The sequence below is a fragment of the Hyla sarda genome, chromosome 6 (assembly GCF_029499605.1).
Source record: "Hyla sarda isolate aHylSar1 chromosome 6, aHylSar1.hap1, whole genome shotgun sequence".
In the NCBI taxonomy this organism is placed as follows: domain Eukaryota; kingdom Metazoa; phylum Chordata; class Amphibia; order Anura; family Hylidae; genus Hyla; species Hyla sarda.
This window is the reverse complement of record NC_079194.1, coordinates 271,846,546-271,872,962: the sequence shown is the minus strand read 5'-3', so window position 1 is coordinate 271,872,962 and position 26,417 is coordinate 271,846,546. Positions and strand designations below refer to the sequence as shown.

At 42.0% G+C, this 26,417-nt stretch overlaps 1 protein-coding gene across 15 annotated transcripts in view; it reads right to left on the bottom strand.

Moving 5' to 3' along the window:
* LOC130277059 (forkhead box protein A4-like) overlaps positions 1 to 26,417 on the bottom strand; it is a 403,578-nt gene that overhangs the window by 110,367 nt on the left and 266,794 nt on the right. For 2 of the 15 annotated variants that reach the window (XM_056527317.1, XM_056527319.1), the window contains one exon: positions 16,645 to 16,706. The exons of the other annotated variants lie outside the window; for them this stretch is intronic. The gene's annotated coding sequence lies outside the window, so the exon portion shown is untranslated. The remainder of the gene's footprint in view (positions 1 to 16,644; positions 16,707 to 26,417) is intronic. 15 annotated transcript variants of the gene reach the window in all.

Below are 26,417 nucleotides of genomic sequence, written 5' to 3'. Positions count from 1 at the left end.
GTGTTTTTAGTTTTGGAAGACACCAAAGGCTTCAAAGTTCAGCAGCAATTTTCCAATTTTTCACTAAATTTTTAAACTCACTATTTTTCAGGGACCAGTTCAGGTTTGAAGTGGATTTGAAGGGTCTTCATATTAGAAATACCCCACAAATGACCCCATTATAAAAACTGCAACCCCCAAAGTATTCAAAATGACATTCAGTCAGCATTTTAACCCTTTAGGTGTTTCACAGGAATAGCAGCAAAGTGAAGGAGAAAATTCACAATCTTCATTTTTTACACTCGCATGTTCTTGTAGACCCAATTTTTTTATTTTTACAAGGGGTAAAAGGAGAAAATGTATACATATATTTGTAGCCCAATTTCTCTCGAGTAAGCACATACCTGATATGTCTATGTAAAGTGTTCGGAGAGCGCAGTAGAGGGCTCAGAAGTGAAGGAGCGACAAGTGGATTTTGGAGAGTATGTTTTTGTGAAACGGTTTTTGGGGGGCATGTTGCATTTAGGAAGCCCCTATGGTGCCAGAAAAAAAAACACATGCCATACCATTTTGGAAACTAGACCCCCTGAGGAAAGTAACAAGGAATTAAGTGAGCCTTAATACCCCACAGGTGTTTCACGACTATGTAAATGTATATGTAAAATAAAAGAAACATTTTTCACAAAAATGTGTGTTTCCAACCAAATTTCACATTTTTGCAAGGGTTAATAGCAGAAAAGACCCCCCAAAATTTGTAACCCCATCTCTTCTGAGTATGGAGGTACCCCATAAGTTGACCTGAAGCGCACTGCGGGCGAACTACAATGCTAAGAAGAGGAGTCATATTTGGCTTTTTGAGAGTAAATTTTGCTCGGGGGGCATGTCGCATTTAGGAAGCCCCTATGGTGCCAGGACAGCAAAAAAAAAAAAAAAAACACATGGCATACCATTTTGGAAACTAGACCCCTTGAGGAACGTAACAAGGAATAAAATGAGCCTTAATACCCCACAGGAGTTTCACGACTCTTGCATATGTAAAAAAAATATATTTTTTTTTTTCACTAAAATGTGTGTTTCCCCCAAATTTCACATTTTTGCAATGATTAATAGCAGAAAAGACCCCCCAAAATTTGTAACCCCATCTCTTCTGAGTATGGAGGTACCCCATATGTTGACCTGAAGCGCACTGCGGGCGAACTACAATGCACAGAAGAGAAGGAGTCATATTTGGCTTTTTGAGAGCAAATTTTGCTCGGGGGGCATGTCGCATTTAGGAAGCCCCTATGGTGCCAGGACAGCAAAAAAACAACAACACATGGCATACCATTTTGGAAACGAGACCCCTTGAGGAACATAACTAGGAATAAAGTGAGCCTTAATACCCCACAGGGGTTTAACGACTTTCGCATATGTAAAAAAAAATAAAAAATTTCACTAAAATGTGTGTTTCCCCCCAAATTTCAAATTTTTGCAAGCGTTAATAGCAGAAAAGACCCCCCAAAATTTGTAATCCCATCTCTTCTGAGTATGGAGGTACCCCATAAGTGGACGTCAAGAGCACTGCAGGGGCGCCACAATGCTCAGAAGAGAAGGAGTCACATTTGCAAACTTTGCTGAAATGGGGGGGGACATGTCGCATTTAGGAAGCCCCTATAGCGCCAGGACAGCAAAAAAAAAAAAACACATGGCATACCATTTTGGAAACTAGACCCCTTGAGGAACGTAACAAGGGGTAAAGTAAGCCTTAATACTCCACAGGGGTTTCACGACTTTTGCATATGTAAAAAAAAATACTTTTTTTTCACTAAAATGTGTGTTTCCCCCCAAATTTTACATTTTTAGAAGGGTTAATAGCAGAAAAGACCCCCCACAATTTGTAAATACATTTCTTTGGAGTAAGGACATACCTTATTTTCGGATAATTTTGGCTTGGCGGGTGCACAGCAGGTCTTGCTTGAGTGGGAGCGCAGTCAGGGACCTTGAGCTTGATATGGAGCCAGGATGTGGGACCCCCCCCTCAAGGAGCGTTAATGGGGCGAGCACTGAGCCTTAAAATAGGGGAACACTATGGGGGACAACGGGCCATAACTGGGGTAGACAGGTGGGGTACAGAGGCCCGTAATATGGGGTACAGTGGGCCAGAAAATTATAAAACATAATAAAATAGGATATGTTCCCAGAATGATGACCCAGAGCATAGCCAAAACTTAAAAAAATATGCCCACCCCAAACCCTATGCTCTGAATCATCATTCCGGGAATGTGATGTGTGTGGCCGTCCCTAACCTGTTGCCTCAAATGTGCACCCGCTCAGGTGGAGAGAGAGAGCGCGGCGCATTTGAGGCAACATAAAAAAGTCCCCGATGATAGTGACTCAGTGACCTATGACCCATTTTTGAAAAAACACCCCCAGAGGTCTTATCAGGTTTTTATATTTTTTTTTCAGTTTTTTTGGGGCAATTTAGTGATTTATGGGGGTTACATTTTGGAATGTACTCTGGACTTGGTACATTGGTCAAATTATGGAAAATTTAACTGAAAAGGGAAAATTTAGGGCTCATTGAAGTGTGATACTCCCTGAAGCAGCCTATGCAGAGGCCCGGATTATCTGGGCAAGTGTCACATTGATATGTGGTGTCCTTCCGAATCCCCTTCCTGAAACACACTCTGCATCTTTTCTGGGATCGCCCCTTCTTTCCACTGTGGGGGACCTCACCTGGAAAGTGTTGGCCTGGGACGATCCTGGGGCCTATAACTTTAGACCCTTGGGAAGTCCGGCCTGATCTTTCCCGGTCAGCAAAGATCAGGAACCTTAGGACTTCTTCTTGGTACTGGAGGAATGTCCCTGTGTTGCCAGCGTACTGGGATAGTACAAAAGTGTTGTACATAGCAACCTGTACCAAGTAGACCACAACTTTTTTGTACTATGCCCATGTTTTCCGCATGGCGTTATATGGCTTGAGGACTTGATCTGAGAGATCAACTCCCCCCATATACCGATTGTAGTCCAGAATACAATCGGGCTTGAGGACCGGTCCCGCTGTACCTCGCACAGGGACAGGGGTGCTGCCGTTCCCATGGATAGTGGTGAGCATAAGGACATCCCTCTTATCCTTATACTTCACCAACAACAGGTTATCATGGGTGAGGGCACAGGACTCACCCTTGGGGATAGGCGTCTGGACCAAATTTAGAGGGAGGCCTCTCTGTTTCCTCCGCACGGTCCCACAAGCAGACGTGGATCTGGCGGAAAGGGATTTGAACAGAGGGATGCTGGTATAGAAGTTATCCACGTACATGTGGAAACCCTTATCCAACAATGGGTGCACAAGGTCCCAAACGAGTTTCCCGCTAACACCCAGAGTGGGGGGACATTCTGGGGGTTCAATACGGGTATCTCGTCCCTCATATACTCTAAACTTGTAAGTGTACCCGGAGGTACTCTCACAAAGTTTGTAGAGTTTCACGCCATACCGCGCCTGCTTCGAGGGAATATACTGGCGGAAGTCGAGTCTCCCCTTAAAACTGATGAGAGACTCATCTACAGAGAGGTCCCTGAGAGGTATGGAGGCCTCCAAAAATTTGGCCCAAAAGTGATCAATGACCGGCCTCACTTTGTAAAGCCGGTCATGGGCGGGATCACCTCGGGGCAGACATGCCGCATTATCTGCATAATGCAGGCATTTCCGAATCGCCTCGTACCGCTTCCGTGTCATCGCCATACTGTAAAGCGGAGTCTGGTAGAGGACGTCCCTGCTCCAGTAATGACGAGCACTTGTTTTTTTGACCAGGCCCATATACAGTGAGAGGCCCCAAAATGTCCTCATTTCTGCTGCATCAATGGCGCGCCATTCATTGGGCCTGGCCAAAAAGGAATCTGGGTGGTGGGCAATGAACTGCTGGGCATACAATTCGTTTACTCCACCATGTGATTGACCAGGCTGTCACTGAAAAAAAACTTTAAAAAGTCCAGATCAGTGAATCCAGCATGGTCAATCCGGATTCCTGAGTCGCCAATAAACTCAGGAATCCGTGGCTGATAACCCTCTGGGGGGCTCCAGACAGGGTCATCGGAAGGGGGCTCTGGTGCACTTGTCTGGGGGGCCGGACTCCTATTACGAACGGCATTGCCACTCGTACTAGTGTCGGCCACTGGGTCACTCTCATGGGGGGTGCGTGGCCTCGCCTGGCGGCGTCTCCGCCGCCGTGCAGGGGGCTCATCATCACTGCTAGATGATGAGGAGGGCGAGGAAGAACACAAAAAAAGTAGGATCTTCCTCGTCCTCACTGGCAGATTCGGAGTCGGAGGCCAAACAAGCGTAAGCCTCCGCTGCCGAAAATGCCCGGCGAGCCATCGCCTTTTTTCTACGGTGGTGGGGGGGAGGGGGTGTGTGCAGGGGGGGGGGGGGGGCAGGGAAGTGTGTATGTGGTGCCTGGTGTGGGGGTTACATTTTTATTTATTTATTTTTTACTTTTTTTTACTTTATTATACTTTATTACACCTACCTGTCCCTGCAAGCCTCTGTCCCTATTCTAACGGCTACTGAGGGGGCTCCAGAGCTCCGAGGGGGGGGGGGATCAACGGTCCTCTTCCTGCTGCTGCACCCGCTGACTGAACACAGAGAGCGGGTATAGCGGCGGGAAGGACCGTTAACCCCTCCTCTGCCGCTCTGCTATTGGCTGGACGATCGCCAGCCAATAGCAGCATTGCTGGGGTGGTAACAGTATTGTCACCGCTCCCCAGCAACGGCAGGTGATTGGTGGTGTATTGTACACCGCTTATCACCTTGTATTTGCGGGTCATTTGCGATTTTTTTAAAGCTGTATAATAATAGAAAACGTTTTAACCAAATTAGTGTGTTTAAAATCACTCTATTTTGCAGACATATAACTTTTTCATTTTTTCATATAGCGGCGGTATGAGGGCTAATTTTTTGCGCTGTGATCTGTACCTTTTTTTTATACCACATTTGTATATATATATAAAACTTTTAATACATTTTTTTATCAATTTTATTTGGAATAAAATGTTATAAAAAGGCAGCAATTTGGGACTTTTTTTTTTTACGTTCACGTTGTTCACCGTACAGGATAATCAACATTATGTTTTAATAGTTCGGATATTTATGCACGCGGCGATACCATATATGTTTATAAAAAAAAAAAATGTTTACACTTTTTTGGGGTAAAATGGGGAAAACGGACAATTTACATTTTTATTGGGGGAGGGGATTTTTCAAATTTTTTTTACTTTCATTTTTTACTTTTATTTTTACACTTTAATAGTCCCCTTAGGGGACTATTTGCAGCAGTCATTTGATTGCTAATACTGTTCAGTGCTATGCATAGGGCATCTTCGGTCATCTTCTGCTCTGGTCTGCTCGATCACAGACCAGAAGACCCGTGGAAGGCAGCGGAGGCAGGTGAGGGGACCTCCGTCTGCCGCTCTGGATGATCGGATCGCCATGGCAGTGCTGCGGGCGATTCGATCATCCATTTTAGTGACCGCAGCACTGCAGATGCCGTGATCTGTTTTGATCACGGTATCTAAGGGGTTAATGGTGGACATCCGCGCGATCACTGTTGGCCGCCATTACCAGCAGTTCCCTGGCTGCTATCATCAGCCGGGACCTGCCGCGCATGACCTGAGCATCGCTCCGATGTTCGCGGTTATGTATAGGACGTAAATGTATGTCCTGGTGCGTTAAGTACCACCGCACCAGGACGTACATTTACATCCTGTGTCGTTAAGGGGTTAAAAGCCGTTGGCACAGTTATACACTATACACTTTATAGGGGGATATTACTACTAAAAGAGTACATAATGCACTTTAAGGGGTACTCTGTTACCTTGCTTTTGGAGCTCCGCTCTCCAGCGTCTGGAAGTCATTGTTCCGAACGATGTGTGTGCGGGCTTCCGTGTTCAGGGCCACCCCCCAGGGCTGTCATGCCCCCTTCCCATAGACTTTCGCTGAGAGGGCGGGCGTGACGTCATGAGGGGGCGGGCGTGACGTCATGAGGGGGCGGGCGTGATATCACGAGGGGCGGCCCTGAACACGGAAGCCGTACACACATCGTTCGGAACAATAACTTCCGGACGCTGGGGAGCGGAGCTCCAAAAGCAAGGTAACAGAGCACCCCTTTAAATCTATAAAACCTTTAGTTGACCAACACTGCAAATAAATTGCAGCCTTAGGGCTCATTCACACTACGGAATGAACACTGAATCTCTGCTTGCGGAATTCAGCGGGCGGAGATTCAGCCTGGCAGCCACCGCTAGCGGTAGGATCCACTGGCACTGCGCCGTCACCATTGACGGCTATGCAGTGCTCGCGAAATTTCGCACAAAGAATGAACATGTAAAAGTTCACCGCGCAGAATTCCGCGAGAATTGCGTAGTGTGAACGCACCCTTAATATTAAAACCAGTGGGCTAATACTGTGTAAGTCCTACACATCACCCATACCTCCTGTAAGCTACTGAATAACATCTACTGTGCTTTAAGAAAAGAAAAAGAAATACATTAAAGTATACTATATTTTTATAGTCTTTGGCAACTTTATGGGTCTTTGGCCACTTGGTTGGAGTATTAAAGGATTAAAGGAGAAGTCCATTATGGAATTATATACAGTGTCCACATACAGTATGTACTCTGTACGCTGTATACTTTGTTTCTGGTATTACCTCAATTTATCTCAGATTGTGCCACCTTGTTCTTATGCTTAGTTTCTTATGAAAAAAAAAGTACTTTCTTAGCCTCATTTAATACATTCAGGCTACGTTCACACATATTATACCAAGAAAAAATAGACCTCAAAAAGCAATTAAAACACATCAATTTTATTACGCTGCATGTAATACACATATCAAAATGATGTGCTTGAGAGAGTTTTTGTACAATAAAGTAGAAGGGTACATAAATCACAATATATGGCAGAACAGGAATTCTACATACAGTGATGTCACAGTTAAAGGGGTACTCGATGGAAAACAATTTATTTTTTAAGTCAACTGGTGCCAGAAAGTTAAACAGATTTGTAAATTACTTCTATTTATTTGTATACTACAGAGGAAATTAAGTTGTTCATTTCTGTCTGACCACAGTGCTCTTTGCTGACACCTCTGTCCATGTGAGGAACTGTCTGGAGCAGGAGAGGTTTGCTATGGGGATTTTCTCCTGCTTTGGACAGTTCCTGACATGGACCGAGGTGTCAGCAGAAAGCACTGTGGTCAGACAGAAAATAAATTAAAAAAAGAAAAGGACTTCCTGTGGAGCATACAGTAGCTCATAAGTACTGGAAGGATTAATATTTTTAAATAGAAATAATTTACAAATCTGTTTTTTTTTTTTTGGTACCAGTTAATAAAATAAATTTCACCGAAGTTTAAGCACTCTGACAAGGGGGAAAATTTGAGAAACTTTTAAACCATGAATCCTATTGGTTGTTTCTTCTTGACACTAGACAACAGACCTGGTTTAAAAGTATTGACCATGGTATCTGTGCTTACATATTATAAGATTACCTGTGCAGCATCCGGATAGATAGATATACAAGGTTGTTAGTATAATATATTTACCTTGCTACAGTGAATATGCGGATACATACATGACTGGTCAATTGCGGAGCTTGGTTCATATTAAAGAGTACCTCTCATGATCTTGCTAAATGTTATAATCCTCCCAGTTCAATGCCCCCATCATGATAAACCACCCCCGCCTTTATTTTTATTATTTTTTAGTTTTTTACCTTCATATTGCTCTGTATTTTCTGCTCAGTCTCAGTCAGATTCACAGACTGGGAAGGGGCGTTACCCAGCAGGCTGTGACATCATCTGAAGCCATACAGGGGAGAAATTCCTCCCTCACTCTGCTACACCCAGCCCAGAGCAGTTCAGTGTGTTAGATGAGCTATGATTCGATAAGGCTGCACCCCCCCCCCTCAGAATTTCCTGATTTTGGACTTCTATCAGGCCAGCAGGAGTCCAAAGTGTGTGCAAATAGCAAAATTAGGAGTGCAATAGCAAAAATTTGTTTTAATGAGAGTGCCCATTTAAAGTTTGGTTTGGTATCTGTTCTATACCCTATGTGTAGGGTTGTTTCTTATAGGGGAGATCACTTCTCGGCCTTTTGGCTAAGATCAAGTAGGGGGCAGGTGTACCAGGGCGTTCTGGGGCTGGTTCTGAGGAATCAGCTCAACAGCTGCCCCAACGTGATCTGTTTCCCTCCGGGTCTCGCCATGAGGCTGAAAGGGTCTAGAGCCGAGGTACTTTAGTGCCTCGGGGAGTGGTGACCCTGAGGTGCGGAAACTCACTGGGAGTATTGGCTTGGAGTGGAAGCACAGGCACCATGAACTCTTCACCTTGTGGCACTCACCTCGATTCCTGGCCTTCTGGCTAGGATCAGAGAAAATTTTTACAGATCCGGCCGGATGTCCGGGCAGTATACCTGCACACTTTCCCTGTGTCACTTTTTACATGTTGTGTTCCCAGGATAGTTATGTTGCGGTAGCCCTTCTGGGTGTCCCTCCTAGCGGTCTAGGGGAGGTGTGTGTGTGGCCATTAGGTTCCGCACCTCACTGCAAAAACCCCGGGTACTCCTGCATGGGCAGGGTACCGACCGTTATCGGCTCTGCGGGCAGATACATTGGCTTATGCTAAGGGGGATGCCGGGAGCATTTGTGGTCACTTAGTAGCTTCGGCGAAAAGGGACATCGAACCTGGAACCTCGTAGGTACCTTTTGGTCCGGAGGCGAATGGTAAGGTTTGTTGGAGGTCCTCTCTCCTATCGGAGAAGGGCTTGCGATAGACCACATCATTTGTGCATGTTTTTTATGTAACACGTTTGCACTTTTTCTTGCACTTTGGGTGATTTGAGAGCACATTCCTAGGCTCTTAGAAAAAAAAATATAGGAGAGATTCCATTTTATATCTTCTCTTGGTTTCTTTGAATGGAAGTGAGGTAAACTGAGACATGGTTTATGTACACACTATTTAAATCCAGATTACAAATCTGTTAATTAAAAATCTGGCACCAGTTGATTTTAATATAATTGTTTTCCACCGGAGTACCCCTTTAACCTCTTAAGGACGTGGGACGTATGCATACGCCCGTGGGAATTCCGGTCCCCGCCACTAGCCGGTTGGGGACCGGACCGGGTTGCCAGCAGGCATCCCGGCACATCGCCGAGGGGGGTCCTGAGACCCCCCCATGTCGGCGATCGCAGAAAATTTAACAGAAAAGTTAACTAGGACTCCTAAGTCCTTTTCCATGTCAGTCGTTCCTAGTGTTCTCCCATTTAATACATAACCCCAGCCCGGATTTTTCCTCCCCATGTGCATTACCTTACATTTATCAGTGTTGAACCTCATCTGCCACTTCCCAGCCCAAACCTCCAACCTATCCAGATCCATTTGTAACAGTGCACTGTCCTCTATAGTGTTTACCGCTTTACAGAGTTTAGTATCATCTGCAAAGATTGTTACTTTACTATTCAACCCCTCTACAAGGTCATTAATAAATATATTAAACAGAACAGGACCCCTGTGGTACCCCACTAGTAACAGTCACCCAATCAGAATAAGTACCATTAACCCCTTAAGGACCAAGGGCGTACAGGTACGCCCTTGGTCCTGCTCTCCTGATATAACGCGGGGTTACACAGTAACCCCGCGTCATATCACGGCGGCCCGGCGTCATAGTGAAGCCGGGACCCGCCTCTAATAGCGCGCAGCATTAACCCTTTAGCCGCGCGCTCAGAGCTGAGCCGCGCGGCTAAAAGTGAAACCGAAAGTGGCCGGCTAGCTCAGTCGGGCTGTTCGGGATAGCCGCGGCTAATCGCGGCATCCCGAACAGCTGACAGGACAGCGGGAGGGCCCCTACCTGCCTCCTCGCTGTCCGATCGCCGAATGACTGCTCAGTGCCTGAGATCCAGACCTGAGCAGTCATGCGGCAGAATCATTGATCACTGGTTTCTTATGAGAAACCAGTGATCAGCATAGAAGATCAGTGTGTGCAGTGTTATAGGTCCCTATGGGACCTATAACACTGCAAAAAAAAAAGTGAAAAAAAAAGTGAATAAAGATCATTTAACTCCTCCCCTATTAAAAGTTTGAATCACCGCCCTTTTCCAATAAAAAAAAAAACACAGTGTAAATAAAAATAAACATATATGGTATCACCGCGTGCGGAAATGTCCGAACTATAAAAATATATCATTAATTAAACCGCTCGGTCAATGGGGTGCGCGCAAAAAAATTCCAAAGTCCAAAATAGTGCATTTTTGGTCACTTTTTTCAGGCCTCATACCGCTCCATACACGGAAAAATAAAAAAGTTATAGGGGTCAGAAGATGACAATTTTAAACGTATTAATTTTCCTGCATGTAGTTATGATTTTTCCAGAAGTCCGACAAAATCAAACCTATATAAGTAGGGTATCATTTTAATCGTATGGACCTACAGAATAAAGATAAGGTGTAATTTTTACCGAAAAATTTACTACGTAGAAACGGAAGCCCCGAAAAGTTACAAAACTGCGTTTTTTTTCCAATTTTGTCGCACAATGATTTTTTTTTCCGTTTCATCGTAGATTTTTGGGCAAAATGACTGATGTCATTACAAAGTAGAATTGGTGGCGCAAAAAATAAGCCATAATATGGATTTTTAGGTGCAAAATTGAAAGAGTTATGATTTTTTAAAGGCAAGGAGCAAAAAACGAAAATGCAAAAACGGAAACCCCCCCGGTCCTTAAGGGGTTAATAACCACCCTCTGTTTCCTATCACTGAGCCAGTTACTTATCCACTTACACACATTCTCCCCTAGCCCCATCCTTCTCATTTTATGCACCAACCTTTTATGAGGCACCGTATCAAATGCTTTGGAAAAATCCAGATATATACGACATCCAGCGATTGCCCCTGGTCCAGTCTGGAGCTCACCTCCTCATAGAAGCTGATCAGGTTAGTTTGACAGGACCGATCCCTCATAAAGCCATGCTGATATGGGGTCATACGTTTATTTTTATTAAGATACTCCAAAATAGCATCTCTTAGAAAACCCTCAAACAATTTGCATACAACAGAGGTTAAACTAACAGGCCTATAATTCCATGGGTCACCTTTTGTTCACTTTTTAAATATTGGTACCACATTTGCTATGCGCCAGTCCTGGGGAACAGTCCCTGTTACTATAGAGTCCCGGAATATTAAAAATAGGGGTCTGTCTATAACATTACTTAAATCCTTTAGAACACGGGGGTGAATGCCACTGGTATACACTGGTAAATATGCACTGCCCTAACACATACACAAACACACATATATATTGTTACAGTTGCGCTTCGGTTGGACTCGCCGACCGTGAGCGCTTTCTGTCCCCGCTGTCGGCGGGGCTGTGATTCACAGTGCGGGATGCGCCTGCCTGCAAGTCTCAACCCGTTGCTTACCGTCCTTGCTCCCTGATGTCACGCAGCTCCGGTGTGTGTGCCTCTGGCCCCTTTGGGCGCGCGCGCCAGAGCTCTGTTTTAAAGGAACAGTTCCCTATTAGCCTATTAGGAACAGTTCCCTAAAGAGTTTTCACCTGTCCCCCGGTCTTTAAGTATCTGCTCCTCCCTGCTCCCTCACAGGCCCAGAGAATCCACCTCCTGTTGTTCACCTGCCGTGATTCCTAGCATATATATATATATATATATATATATATATATATATAGACAGATAAATGGATATTAACTATATAAATGGCATCTACACTACTGATCTCCTTGATCTCTTATCTGGCAAAGTGTCTTTGGTTACAAACATATTGCACAGCTTGTTATAAATGTATTTATAGTTGCACTTGACTCTTCTTCAACTCACTGAATCCCTGTAGGCTACATCTTTCACACTGTAGTTTAAGACTTGAGAAGTTTTCTCTGGATCCAGTGATAAAGCAGGATAGATTGTTTTTTAAGGCAGAACTTTGTATCTATGACACCTTTTAAACAGATGACATAGAAGACTGGTTTCGTGGATTGATGTGTGCTGAAATACATTTCTTGTTCTACAAACAGATAATTCCACCATATAAATCTTTTCCTAAATATTATTATAGGGATCTCATAGCTTTCCCGTGCTCAGTCTAAGGGCTTCCTCACACATCAAAATAAGACAAGTAGACAAGTGTAGAGAGGAAAATATGGCCTCAACGGGGGTGGGGTGGGGGGTGCTTTATCAATGTTGGCATGGGTGAAGTGATTTTTTTATCCATGTTTTGAAGTTTTGTATTTTGTATACTTGTGCCAAATTTCTCAAAAAGGTGCATTTGTGCCTAAAATAGACAAGAAAACTGCTTTACGACTAATGAGAAATTCCTTCCAACAACATCGCCATGAAATCTTAAATCTGTGTGTTTTTTTATGGAAAAAATTCATTTACAATAAGAGAGACAAACAGATAAGTAGCATGGTACTTAATTTTCAGAACTGAAGTCAATGGGAAGTCAATGGGAGTGAAGTCAATGAGAGACAGATTTACATGTGGAATTGTGATGATTCGGACATGGCTATTGGAGTGGATTCCCCATCCAAATCAGCACAGATTTTAGTCGTAAGAACATCAAATTCAGTTCCCCACACTGACATATAATCGATTCATTTTTGTGCCCCTATTATGGTTCGAGTCCTGGGCTGATTGGGGGTCCAATGACCCGAACTGACAGTTCACAATAGGAGGTCATCAGATCCACAGTCGGGGGGGGGGGGGGCGACAGTCAAGTTGTACTATGTCAGTGTGTAAGGATCTTGATTTTTTTTAACAATAAAGTAAAAACTGGAAAAAAAAACACAAAAACAAAACAAACATGACAAAATTTTAATAAATAAGTGTCATGACCAATTAAGCAAATTTCCATTTTTTGGTACCCATTAGAAAATAACTATTATTACAATTTTTTTTCTAAATATAATAAATCCATTTTCATGGGCAGCATTACTACTAATAATCAATGCAGCTATGGTAACATATAATAGAAATTTATAGTATTTTATTATGCAAATGCGCGTTATCAGGAATTTGTCTTTCAGTTTAGAAGCTTGGAGTAGCCGTATTAGTCCAGTAATGCAGATGTAAAATTTGCAACACTCAATGATTTTGCTTCTCGAGTTTATAACAGGGTCCGCAATCCCTATGACAGATTTTAAATTTCCTCAATTTCATAATAAATTTAAGTATAAACAATTAGGACTTGATGACAAAATTATTACTTTTCTATCACTTGAGTTAAATAGTCAATTGTACTATAAATTGCAAAGCTGTAGGTGCTGCAATATCAGTATGGTTGGAATAATGTGGTTGCGTTTTACAGCTACTGGCTGAAAAGAATTCCAACAATTCCAACAGGTTATCGTTCCATGACCATCAATAAGGAAATACAATTGACATTTGATACACCCATTATTTAGGTAATTAATTGGTTTTAATGAATTTTTAGATTTTTATAATACATATGTATACAAGCTATTGTTGTGTATGTTTCCAGTGATGTGTTTAGATTTTAAATGCTTGGAATAAGTAAAGAATTCTATTGGAGTTCCCAGTGCTGTTTTTTGCTATGGACTATATGGCTATGTTTCTATTTAGGTTTATATTGTGTTTGCCTCTCCATTAAAGATATCTGTCAGCATCCTGCTTAGAATGGGATGCCAACATATACTGTGGCAGAGAGCAGCACATACAATTTATTTCAATCAACAGAATGGAATCCCCTATTAACTCAATTCAGACTTCATACGCTAATTTAAGGGGACACAAAAGTAGGTTTTGGTAAATTGTACAGTACACCTAGATATTGTACATGTCCTGAATAGGTGACTCCATTTGGCCATTAAAATGAATGGTATCCGTTGCTCTCCACCACAGCATTTCGCTCTTGGTGGGATGCTGACCGAAACCAGTGACAGAAGCACTAAACGTAGTATTAGGCTAGCCTTATTAAGTCTATGGCAAACCAGACTTAAGTAGAGAGCCAGACCTACACAACAGAAACATGACCTAATGATAGAGGCAAAAGGGTTAAACCAGAGAGGAGGAAGCATATTCTCCACTGCTGCCCCACACATCACCCAGCTGTTTAAATGCATCCTAATTGAATGGGAAGGGTTTTCAGGCTTTGTGTGCCCTCCTAATGGCTTCCCGCTGAGCAAATCAGCATTATGGGGTCTTCCTGAATAGAGAAAATTAGCAAGAACACAGGGGGTCTTTATATGTGAAGACCTCTTCCAGCCATGGTTACAAAGAGGAGGTAGTAGTGGGGCTAGACTGACACCTAATACACAGATGTCCTTAGGGAAAAGCTAAATGACAAAAAACGCAGTTACATGATGAGGTGCAAAGAGGAACGTCTGTACTGCTTAATACTCCATACTTTCCAAACACTTCACAGAAACTGGTAGAGTGACTGGTTTATCACCCTAAAGCTATATTTACATCCATTTTTTACCGTAAATATAAAATGGCTAAAAATATAGGATGTTTTGTAGCTCAAAAGAAGAAATCTCTCGCCCCAAAAAATTATATATTTTTGCAGACAATTTAAATGGCTATAAATCTTATGGCTGTAATATTAAGTGTGTGGGGCTTTTTCCAGGGATATTTTTGGCACATATTCTGGGGTATAGATGTTGACATTAAAAAAACTTCAGATTTATTTTTGTCTACAAAAACAGATGTTATTTTAGTATCAAAATGGGCCTCAAAACAGTGTGTGACCATAGCTTAAACTAAGAAAAGACAGCTGGACCATTGTACGTAATTAAGTAGAGTGTAAGCTCTTAAGCTGTGTTCACACAGAGCAGTTTTCCCGCATTTTTAATGCACATTTCCTATGATTTTGCTGTGATTGTGACTAAATTGCTTGAAAATTCATTCTATATTACTGTAATTACATAAGCTACACTAAAATAGTAGAATTTTTTCCACAATTTTACCCAAATCATGTCAAAATCACAGAAAAAAAATGCATCAAAAACATACTGATAGGTTAAGATTGTGAGCCCCAATGGGGACAGTGCCCAATTTAAGTGATGACAAGTTCTGTACAGCAATGTGGATCATGCTGGCACTATATTTTACTACCCAGGTAACTGCTAATGTTAGGAGTGACACCCGCTGTGATCTTTCCTTAGCTGCAGGTACTACTGCTCCCAACATGGAGCACACTCTGCTCCATGCTGGGAGCTTTAGTACCTGCATTAATAGACAGATCGCAGCGGGTGTCACTTCTGACACCCGCTGCAATTGTCCTGTATAATATATAGATGCAGGCGGCACGGACGCTCTTCTATGGTCCCCTGCACTGCCGTATATATACCTATTATTCATATTTCCCACAGACAGAAGTGATTGGCTGGAACCATCTGGCCAATCACAGCTCTCTGTGGGAAATATGAATCTATGATGTGAAGAATTCACATCGCAGAATACAGGGTAGGGGACCAGAGAAGAGTCGCTGTGCCGCCGGCTTCTATACATTATATAGGAGGATCACAACGGATGTCAGAAGTGACACCCTGGGCAATCTGTCTATTAGTACAGGTACTACTATTCCCAGCATGGAACAGTCTGTTCCATGTTGGGAGTAGTAGTACTACCTAAAAAATTTAAAAAATATATTTAAAAAAGGGAAAAAAGTTAAAAACACACACTTTATTAAACACATTATTAAAATACATTAATAATGAAAAGTCTAACAAAATTAATTAAAAAAATATATATATATTTTTTACATTTAAATGGCCCCTTTCTACATTTTTATTATTGTTGGCTACATTTTTAGTTCCCTGCCCGCCCACATAAATTGTTCCCTGTTTAAAAATTAATAAACATTTTGTTAAAAAAAATATATAAATTTTGTTAAATACTAATTTTTCAATCACTACTGTTTCTTTTCTTTTTTTTTCAATAGTACCCTATGAAATTTTATTAAAAAAGGTATGTCCATCCCTTTTTTGGATCGCTAAAGTCCAAAAAAAAATAAGAACCACCTCAAAAACGTTTTTTTTTCTTGGTGTTTTTTCACTCCTATAGACTTCTATGGGAGGAAGACGCCAAGATTTTCCCGAAAGAAAACGCCAAAGTCTCAACAAGAGGTCGTTTTTTAAAAACTGCCCTAGGAGTCAAAAATAGCTTAAAAACGCCAAAAGGATTAAAAAAAAACGCCAAACTGAAAACCACCACGTAGATATGGCATTTTGCAGTTCCCTATTGACTTGCAGCTAACATGTGACTGCAGCGTTTTTTGACAAAAAAATAAAATAAACGCAGCACGGCAGAATGGGCGTTTTTATTGGCGATTTTGCAAAAAAAATAAACAAGTGGAAACCTAGTCTTAGGGTGCATTCACACGCTAATAACTAGCAGTGGGTTTCCTGCTGCAGGAATCCTGCTGCGAGTTACACAACCATTGACTTAAATGGGTCCACAAACAGTCCGCAATAGTGTCAGATTTGCGGACTGTCCGCGGACCCAATCAAATGAATGGTAGCGTAACTCGCAGTGGGTTTCCCGCAGCAGGAAACCCGCTGCTATTTACTAGTTTACTAGTGTGTGAACGCACCCTTAGAAAGGGTCAGCTCCTGAGCTCCTACACCATACTTCCCAACCCGACATATGCTGTACACTTATTTCATACCAGGACTGTATTTGTCTTTAGGGATCCATGGGCCTTTGTCTAGAGCAGCAGAACTTCAGTGACTGAAAATAAAACAGATAAATGTAATGCTGTAGTCTGGAGAGAATACATCAATTTCTTGCCTTTGGGTAAATCTGCATAGATCAGAATATAAAATCCCATCCCTTCCCCAATATCGCGCCACACCCCTACCCTTCAATTCCCTGGTTGGACTTGATGGACGTATGTCTTTTTTCAACCATACAAACTATGTAACTATGTAACTATGTTGAGTTTTACCTCCAGATTTGACTCCTATCATGTTATGAATATTTTACTGATTTCACCACTTTCTCCATATAAAGGTCCACAGTGACCATTGTATGTAAAGCATGCTGTTTATGCTGTGTTTTTGTGACAGATCTGCATGAAAGAATTCTGAGGCTACACTCTAAGGCTATATCCAGACAGCAGAATTTCTGCAATTCCACAAAATTTCCTTTCCGCAAAGGATGCTGAATGGCATTGCAGAATTTCACTGAAATTCAAAGCCCGGTTGATTTTAATGGTATTCTTCTGCAGAATTCTGCAAAATTATAGATTCTTCAAATTTTGCGCAATGCAGAATTTCCACTGTGTGAATGGGACAGCAAAATCCCTTTTAAAGTCTATAGGCAGTAAATTTTGGAGGAGTTTGTGGCAGAATTCTGCACAGAAATTCCACCGTCTGAACATGGCCTAATAGGGTCTATTCAGCTGAAGTGCCAACGGCAGCACAAGCTGTAATTACTGCCCTGCATCATATATCATAAAAGGGACCAACGTATTTGGTGACATTTTTTTTCTGTAGGCTTTGCTATTAAATATAGGACTTAAAAAATGAAAAGTTAAATGGACAAATTGACACTGAAATCAAGACCAAAATGTCACCGAAATGGCCACAATACAACATTTATTACAGCTGTGTCACTGCCACCATGGTTGAAACAATGATCACAAATCTTCAGGCGTGCAAGATCAGCTCATCTATGGGTTCACACATATAAGTTGGTCAGTTTCTTAAGCCAAAACCAGGACTGGAAACATTTTAAATGGTCTCATTTGATAAATCAGCTACTTCTGCAAAAGTGACTGCAAATTTAAGTCACGGTGGAATTTTCCCAGCGGAAAATACATAGCAGACACCAGTGATGTCAAAATCTGCTGAGGATTTTCTGTTGCTGATGCTGGTGCAGCAAGAGACTCGCAAAAGATTTTGTCAAGATTTCGTCCAAAAAAAAACACCATAGTCTCAACATATTGCGATTTTGGAAAACACTAAAAATGAGTAAAGAAAATACTAAAAATGAGTAAAAAAAAAAGTGGATATGTTGTTTCATAAATCCCAATGACTTGCAGCTAAAGTAAAGTAATTTGTTTCTCCCATAGACTTCTATTGGAGGGAAAGAAACAAAGTGAAAATTATAATGTGGTTTTAACAATGGAATTTTTTTTTTTTAATTTGGCGTTTTTTTACCCAATTCTTTAATAGAAATTCTTGAGTCACATAATGAATGAATCACATAACCTGTAATGATAAAAATGCAGGGAAAAAATTAATAAAAACAAAGACTAAAACCCACTATTTTTTAAATAAAAAGTGCATCTTGGGAGTACAAAATTAGGGGGCATTTTTTTGTGGCATAGATCTGTTATTGCTTATGCATGTTTTTAAGGACAAATTCCAACATTTTTATTGTCAAACCCAAATTTACCTTACCGGGATGCCAATGTACACTGCAATGGAAGAAAATGGCTGCTATTCATTTTAAAAGCCCAAATAAGAAAAAAAATGGCATCCACTTACAGTATATGCCAACTTCCTGTATTCTGTGTGATGCTGACGGATACATTTAACAAGATTACTAATACAGTGCCTCAACAAGAAATACATTTTATGGCCAGGAGCATTATTTGGCCTAGAAATGCGGCAATACCGTATTTTTCGCCATATAAGACGCACTTTTTCTTCCCCAAAACTGGGGGGGTGGAAAAGTTTGTGCGTCTTATACGGCAAAAACACATTAAAACCCTGTCCTATCGTGGCTACTACAGGACATCACTGATCGCGGTGATGCCCTGTATTAACCCTTCAGACGCGGCGATCAAAGCTGACCGCCGCGTCTGAAGTGAAAGTGACACTAACCCGGCTGCTGAGTCAGGCTGTTCGGGACCGCCGTGGTGAAATCGCGGCATCCTGAACAGCTTACAGGACACTGGGAGGGACCCTACCTGCCTCCTCGGTGTCTGCTCCGTGCCGGGATCCCCTGCATGGCTGGCGCTCTCCTTCGTCGTCATCAAGTCAGTGTGCACGCTGTCCGCTCATCCAATAGGAGCGGCGTGCGTAGCGACGTGATGGCGGCAACGGAGAGCGAGGATACTGGGCAGCAGAGACGTTCCGTAGCGACGAGGACTCCCCGGGGACGCGGCGACAGCGATGGAGGACGACATCCAGGGCAGCGGTGACGGGTCCGGAGTGGCGGGGACACGTGAGTATTACCTCCTATACCAGTGGTCTTCAACCTGCAGACCTCCAGATGTTGCAAAACTACAACTCCCGGCATGCCCGGACAGCCAACGGCTGGAGGTCCGCAGGTTGAAGGTTCAGAATCTTTTTTTTTCTAGATTTTCATCCTTTAAAATTGGGTGCGTCTTATATGCCGGAGCGTCTTATATGGCGAAAAATACAGTATATATTTTATATTATATCCAATGGCCTTGAAGTTACTGTTTGGACGGATATAATTACTTGTATAAAGGGGCTTGTCATCAGCACGGCTGATATGGGAGAAAATAGTCTCTTACACGAAAACGAAATAAAGTCTGAAGTGATGAAGGAAAAAAACAACAACAAATAACAGAAAGGTACAATGAAATAAATGAGACTACAAGACAGAATGGATGAGTGTAGTGAAACTCTAAAAGTGCTAATGAAAAGATGTGTATTCAGACACCTTATAAGAGCAGGGGGCAGGAAGGATTAAAAAGGAGGTTTAAGGGACATTTCCTCCTTGCCATACAACCTTCCCCGCCTGTATCCAAATGTATGCTAATGACGACCAATACACATCCCGGCACAGAAATGAGTCTCAAGGAACAGATATAGCCATTTAGTACATTCATCCTGGGGTTTTCTATTATTAACACATTAGAAAAGGAAAGTTGGATCATCCAGGGTGCTTGTTCTAATGTAGATTATTAGGCACAATAAATGTAAGCTATTTATAAATAACACCGGAAAACAAGATATTTATTATAAATAACACACAGTGGCCCTCATTTACTTAGAAAATCGGGTTGTAAGTCTATGTTGCTTTCTTACCCGATTGCTTTTTCCCCCTGGTATTTATTAATATGTTGCATCCTGTTTGTCGCATGTGCGTTTTTTTGGCTTGGTTTCCAACTCCTTTGAGTTGTCGGGAAAAAATCCACAACAATTCAACAAATTGGGGTTGGAAAGCTTTATAAATACGTGGGAAAGCTCAGAAATGTTGGGTTACGCCCCTTTTTCGAGGTTGGGAGATTCCACATCGGGTCCGTCGGCAAAAAATGTTGCATTGTGTCGCAGACAAAGATCGTGTCGCAGACATGTCGCAGACAAAGATGCGACAAAAAAACCCGACAAAACAAGTCGGGTTTAGAATAGTAAATGAGGGCCATAATGCAATGAAGGCTGCAGTTCCAACATTGTTCAGAGATGTTGCGCTCTTTGTTGAAAGCATCGTATGTTGTGCAATGTAATGTATAGGACAATGGTCTATAACCTGCGGACCTCCAGATGTTGCAAAACTACAACATCCAGCATGCCCGGACAGCCAACGGCTGTCCGGGCATGCTGGGAGTTGCAGTTTTGCAACATCTGGAGGTCCGCAGGTTGAAGACCACTGGTCTTGGAGGTTATACTCACCTGTCCCCGCCGCTCCGGACCGTCACTGCTCGCCTCCGCTGCCCTGGATTTCGCCTTCCATCGCTGTCGCCGCGTCCCCGATGCTCCGGCAAGGCCTCTGCTTTCCCGGCATCTTCTCTCTCCGTCGCCGCCATCACGTCGCTACGCACGCTGCTCCTATTGGATGACGGGACGGGGTGCGCAGCGACGTGATGACGACGATGGAGAGTGACGACGATGCAGAAGATCCCGAATAGGACGCGCCGGAGCCCTGAGGACAGGTAAGTGATCGTCAGCGGACCACACAGGGCACTGTAAACGGCTATCCAGTGGCAGCTGAAGAGTCTGCGCTGCCGGATAGCCGTTTATGCGATGGCCCCGACATACAAAAGCATCGTATGTTGACGCTGCCTTCAACATGCGATGGCCTCTGAGAGGCCATCGTATGTTGAAATGATCGTATGTCGGGGCCATCGTAGGTCGAGGGGGTCACTGTAATTCTACCCCAGCACCTTGCACGCTACCTACTTCACAAGGGGTGCATGTGCTTCTTTTTTCCTTTGCTTTGTTGCTATAATTGAAACATAGAAGATTGTCATAGAAAAAAAAACAGGTAACTGGTCCATCTAGTCTGGCCTTACTGTATATCATTTCCATTTTATTTATTTCTTAGATTAGATACATGGTTAACCCAGGCAGGTTTACATTCACTTACTGTGGATCATCCTTATCTACTGGAAGTTTCTGCTAAGCATCCAATACTGTTTGACCATGAACAGACACAATTTAAAGAGTACCTATCATCAAAAAATGTTTTGATATGTTAGAGCTGATTGTATATAGAACAACTTTGTAATTAGATTTCATTTAAAAAATGCTTCCTTTTATGTGTTTTTTAGTTTTGAAAATGTGGCCACTAGGGGTCTCCCTAGCCGCAAGCTTTTCATTGATTTCGGACTCACGCCGGCCTGGCAGTGAGTCCGAAATCGCAGTGCTGGCTGAGCACGTGACCAGCTCAGCGCAGCTCCCGCCTGTCAATCAGACAGGTGGGAGCGCTGTGCTCACATGAAGGGCACTGAACACAGAGGATAAGCGGCGCTCTGAACACTGGGGACAAGCAGGCATCTGGGCAGTGAGGACAAGCGGCGCCCTGTACACTGAGGACAAGCGGCGCCCCGTACACTGAGGACAAGCGGCGCCCCGTACACCGAGGACAAGCGGCGCCCCGTACACTGAGGACAAGCAGCGCCCTGTACACTGAGGACAAGCGGCGCTCCAATCACTGAGGACAAGCAGGCATCTGGGCAGTGAGGACAAGCGGTGCCCCGTACTCTGAGGACAAGCAGGTACTATTCCCATGCCCCCCCCCCAAGTGAGGGCGGAAGCAGTCCCCCCCAACAGGCTTCAGTGACACGGAGCCTGCTGGGGCACACCCACATCCTCCTGCCGGGTGCAGACACTAAGTGAGCAAGAAGATAGGTAAGTTACAGAGCTTTTTAAAGCTCTTTAAAAAGTTTTTAAGGGCAGGGAAGGTGTTAGATGTAGTTAGGGAACATAGCTTAAGTTAGTGTAGAAAAGTTTATTTAGTGATAGGTACTCTTTAAGTTTTTTTTTCCCTTTGGTCTTAAAAATACTACAAAAAATGTACCTTTATTTTTCATGGCTTTTTTAAAATTTATTTTTTATAGTGTAAGGATATGTTTACACAGCAGAATGTCTGCCCAGAATATTTGCGAGCAGATATTTTGCAGACTAGGACTGCTCGGAAATACTCCATGAACTGCAATGCATTTCCAAGCCAATTCTGGCAAAATAACTGACTTGTCAATTTTTGGCAGAGGCTGTAAAAATTACGCTTTCTACAGTGATTTTGTCCATTTGCAGTTATTATTTGCAGTACAATAAATTAACTGCTTAGAGTGAACACATCCTGAGCCACTGAAATATCCAGGGATTACGGTAAGTCCAATTTTTATTAACGTATGTATCAGTTCTTTATGTGGAACTGTTTTAATAGCTTTGCTGAAGCCCAGATTGGTGACATATCTATAGAATAATCTTCATCCAACTATTTTTCGACACAGTAAAAGGCATTTAGTCGCCTGCCTGCCAATACCACAGGTCTTCTGGACATAGGGAGTAGAACCCTGTCAGGTATGCCAGTCACTATCTCCTTAAAGCATACCCGTCAGATCCAACAAAAAAACATTTTTTTATATCTCACTCAGTACCTAATCCTGAACATGTACATATTTGTATGTGTCTAGCACCTTTATTTATTTTTTTATTACACTTTTAATTTAGCTCACTAGTCTGAATTCCTCTCAATGGGAGGGGGCGTGGCCTCACTGTGCAGGTCTCCGCCCCCTCCCTCAGTATGCTGTCTGCTCACATCTCCCCTAGCATTAGCAAAACTACAACTCCCAGCATGTCCTCACTGACAGTGACAGCTGACAGTGGGAGGATTTTTCCTCCAACTATGAGCCCTGCGCTCACAGCTGTCAATCGAGAAAGTGTGTCCATGACATAGGTGATGATGCATAGACACAGCAGGACTAGTATGTGTCCAAGCAGGCAGGGGGGCAGCTCTTTTACTGGCTTTTTAAGTATGAAATACTGAAAATTTTCTCATGAAAGCAATTGCAAAACCTATTGGTTTTGCATGCTTTACAACATAACAAAAATTTTAGTATCTGACAGTGCCCATTTAAATTTATCAAGGCTTGCCACATAAAAACTTGCATGTTTTTGTGCAAGATTAATTTTGCTCTTTTTTCTGTGTTTTAGTCATTTTTGCATCTCCTTTGCCAAAGGGGAGTGGCGCCGGTATAAATGGGGTGTGGTTAATAAGGGAATCACCTAGATTTTTATTATGATTAGTGCCAGATACTTAAAATAACTTCCATATGAAAATCTTAAAAAAAGAGAAAAGAGGAAAGGCGCTCCCTGTGTAATAAAGCCAGCACGAGGGTAGAGAGGAGAATTAATGCAATATCCGTGCTCACCCTGCTAAGTTGTGTGAGGACATACACAACTATGCTGAATGCATGTGATTTTTAAGGATCACAATCCTGTTGTCTGCAGCCTTCCTGGAGGATATGTGAAATGAAACAAGACTTCAGGGAGAAACCAGGATTTTCGGCGCTGACCAAAGAGAAGGTATCGGAGCCCAGGTAAAGGAAGGAGGTCTATTAGCAACGCGTTTCACCGCGCTTGCGCGGCTTCATCAGGCTTAATACACGGCAGTTGTACCAGGGTTATTATACCCCCACGGGATTAACCCATGAAGTGCATAATTAAAATATATTCCAAATCATAATAAATAGACAATATAAAATGCATAAATAACAATGAGCATACATATACATTTATAACACTCAGCACTGATTTTAATGAAATATTATATAAATTACAACTATAAAATTAAGGAGACATATATAAAGGTAAAAAATGAAAAAACAAATAACCGCATGGTGTGAATTTGATGGAAGATAAGAACAAGGTTCCCATAGGGCGTAACCAATTTAACCAAATGATTGGTAGAATAAGTTGCATGATTCATACCGAGAACATCAAATAAAGGAAGCACATTTTTATAGAAACTTTGCAAAAAACGCACTGTCAGAACAGGTTCCAAAAAATAAGAAGAAGGTATTAAAAAATAAAACAAATAAATAAAATAATAAATAAATAATAATAAAAAGTATTGATGAAAATATGCATAGTCTGAATGAGAAATAGAACAAAAATAAAATCAACAAGTATTTTCAATGGTCTCATACAAACCGTGCGGAAATAAAGTTACCAACTTATGAATCCAAAAATTCTCACGGTTAGAGTTTTTGGATTCATAAGTTGGTAACTTTATTTCCGCACGGTTTGAATGAGACAATTGAAAATACTCGTTGATTTTATTTTTGTTCTATTTATCATTCAGACTATGCATATTTTCATCAATACTTTTTAATATTATTTATTTATTATTTTATTTATTTTATTTTTTAATACCTTCTTCTTATTTTTTGGAACCTGTTCTGACTGAAATGTGCTTCCTTTATTTGATGTTCTCGGTATGAATCATGCAACTTATTCTACCAATCATTTGGTTAAATTGGTTATGCCCTATGGGAACCTTGATCTTATCTTCCATCAAATTCACACCATGCGGTTATTTGGTTTTTCATTTTTTACCTGTATATATATGTCTCCTTAATTTTATAGTTGTAATTTATATAATATTTCATTAAGATCAGTGCTGAGTGTTATAAATGTATATGTATGCTCATTGTTATTTATGCATTTTATATTGTCTATTTATTATGATTTGGAATATATTTTAATTATGCAATTCATGGGTTAATCCCGTGGGGATATATAACCCTGGTACAACTGCCGTGTATTAAGCCTGATGAAGCTGCGCAAGCGCGGTGAAACGCGTTGCTGATAAACCTCCTTCCTTTACCTGGGCTCCGATACCTTCTCTTTGGTCAGCGCCGAATATAAAAATCTTAGTAACAAGAAAAAGCAAAGTTGGGCCGTTGGTGGCGCTGGTCCTGATGGAAAGAAAGCTCTGTAGACCCTTCTCAGTGTCTAAAACGTGGTTTATTAGCACAGAAAGCAAAGCATTTCTGGTCCGAACTGGACCCTTCGTCTGGCAGTGTGCACACTGCCAGACGAAGGGTCCAGTTCGGACCAGAAACGTGTTGCTTTCTGTGCTAATAAACCACGTTTTAGACACTGAAAAGGGTCTACAGAGCTTTCTTTCCATCAGGACCAGCGCCACTAACGGCCCAACTTTGCTTTTTCTTGTTACTTACACTGCTAGGACATCACCTTTGCTCCAGAGGACCGTGGCTGCAGACCTGAGACCTCATCTAAGACTATCATAGATGTTGTGCTCTCAGCACAACGAAAATCGGTGAGTGCAACAACTTAACCTGTCTTCATCTCACCTTTAAACATTCTTCACTAGGGGCGCATATCCCTGTTTTTTTCTTCTATCTTTTCTATATAAAAATCTTAATCCTTCCAGTATTTAGCAACTGCTGTATACTAAAGAAAAACTTGTGTAGTTCTTTCCAGTCTGACTACAGTGCTCTCTGCTGCCACCTACTTCCTGACATCAGCTAATTTGTTTTATTTTCCACCGTTTTTTGTAATCAGCTTTTTACTGACTGAATTTCTTTTGGGGAACATTTACTTCATTTTTTGAAAAAAAAAATATATAGCAGTTGCCATCTTGTCTAAGCTGTTTTTAACAGCATTTAGAGATATGCTTTACAGCAAGCCCATGGGCAAAGGCAACAATAGACAGGAGTTGTTAGATTTACAAAAATTAGATATGTGTCTAGGTGTGCTTAGTGACTTTTTGAAAAAGTCATTCCACAGGGAGGGGGAGGCTGAGCTCTGAGCTTCAGCTGTTGTGCAGATCCTGTCTGCATGTCTGGTTATAGTCTAAGGCTAGGTTTCCAGTTTTTTTTTTCTTCCAGTTTTTGGAAAACTGCCACTGCAGTTTTTGAGCCAAAGCCAGAAGTGAATTCAAAAGGAATAGGACATATAAAGGAAGAACTTACACTTCTCCTCCCTTATGGATCCACTTCTGACTTGGGCTCAAAAACTGCAGTGGCAGTATTCAAAAAACTGCCCCCCAAAAAAAAACAAGTGGAAACTAAAGGAAATTATAGGGCAGGCAAGATGGATAATGGGGTCTATTTTGTGATCAATTTTCTATATTGAATTATTAATATGACATGAGTATTTATGGGTTCTGAAAGGGAGCATTTTGATCTTACGCTGGAATTTTCACTTTTTGTTGCACGTAAAAGTTTGTGTGGAATTGCCTTTATGTTACAGCTGTGGGGTTTTGGGG